This window comes from Daphnia carinata, chromosome 9 (genome assembly GCF_022539665.2).
Source record: "Daphnia carinata strain CSIRO-1 chromosome 9, CSIRO_AGI_Dcar_HiC_V3, whole genome shotgun sequence".
Classification (NCBI taxonomy): Eukaryota; Metazoa; Arthropoda; class Branchiopoda; order Diplostraca; family Daphniidae; genus Daphnia; species Daphnia carinata.
In genome coordinates this window covers 7,546,355-7,548,078 of record NC_081339.1, presented here as the reverse complement: position 1 = coordinate 7,548,078, position 1,724 = coordinate 7,546,355, and positions in this window count along the sequence as shown.

The following is a 1,724-nucleotide window of genomic DNA, read 5'->3' as shown; positions in this document are numbered from 1 at the left end:
TACATTGCGGCACAGACTCAACTTTATTCTATGGATCCCTATTTTTCCTGACCCCCCATGAAGGCGAAATATTGGGCCTGGGTGATGAATGTCTTTTCTACCCTTATTTTTCAGTCTACGCGTGCGCTTATTATCAATGCTATTGTTTCGTCCAAGGCAACACCTTTTTCCCTCTCTTTTTTTTTCTCTTAGCCCAATTGCTGTATGTTCCATCTCGATCGCCGCTTTGATGGAGAAATAGGAAAAGAATAGGGTGGCAACTAGAAGAAGAGGGGAGACCACCATTAATCAGCTACGATGTCTTGTGCTCTCAACATAGAAATCTACTCACCTAATGAATGCATTTTGGCTTCAATGGTTCATTCTAGTATTATATTGTTTTCTTTTACCCTCGGCTCGGCAATGAAAACAAATGAAGATCATTCCAATACTGGAGCCGGTTTGCGTTTAATGGGTAGATGAGGTAGTCGATCACCGCGGGCCCACAGACAGCAGCACGGACCAAAAAGCCAAGGGGAGCCTTCGTCGATTACATCCCCAAAATCTCACGTATAGTCCATAGCAGCCGAAAGAAAAGAAGAAACACAAGAACAATCAAACAACTCTTTCTCCTTCTTTCCTTCGACTGTCTGCCATTCCTGTTTGGTGTTGCGCAATATCTATCATCGATCGGGCATTTCCTTATTTTTCCTTTCTCACAACACGAAATGAAAAACGAAATGCTCAAATGGCATGAAGAAGCCGCAAAACTTGAAGCCGACATTGAAGTACACCTAGCGTTACCTGCCTACGTCTACCTGATAAGAGGAATAAAACTTCTCCTGTGCAGCATGTGGACGTTTACATGTATCCCATCTGACGTCTTAAATCTACTGCGATCCGACAGTTTTTATACTGGTTCTGTCAGTCATGTTTTTCGTTCGTTTATTTTCTTCTTGCTCCTTTATACACAACGCGCTCGTTTTAATATTTATTTTTTTATTTGGCCTATAATTTATATTGCTGCGTGTAAACTTAAAGACGTCCGAGCCATATACGTTTTTTTGGACATGAGCCCAATGACCAAAACATGGCCAACGCCGGCTATTTCGGTTGCCTGTTTTGTTTGTTGTTTGTCCTCCTCTCTTTCCCCCCTTTTCTTCGTATTGTTTTATTTCCTTTCACGTTGTGTATAGTCGTGTCTGACTTTTCGAGTAGCCCAATCGAACTCGTCCTGCTGGTAGTTTCTTCAAACTCATCATATTGTTCGTGTGCACATCATCCAATGCGACTTAGGCGGGTGGACGTTTGACATGTAGGCCCATAACAAATGAAAAGAAATGAGAAAGAAACTGGGCATGCAATATGATGGTCGTCGAACCCGCTTGCAATCGATATCGAATAATACTTTTGATCTTCCTTTCTATATAGGATTCCCTCACTCGATGTCACATCGTTTCTGGCCGCTTAGGTTTTATCTTCGATGAATTGTGCCCACTATCCCAAAGTCAACCAGTACGATATATTTCTTTGATTGTTATTATTGTTTTATGTTTCTAGATTATTATTATATTTTTTTTTACGAGGGCAGGCCCCATGGCTGCAGGTCATTGACGAAGGAAGAGGCTTCCCCTTTCACTGTGTGTTGTGTGTAAGCGCATACAGAACAGACACACACACACACACACACTGGGGTCTCTTTTAACTCAGCCATTCCAGCAGCAAAAGCCGTCAGTAGACGGGCA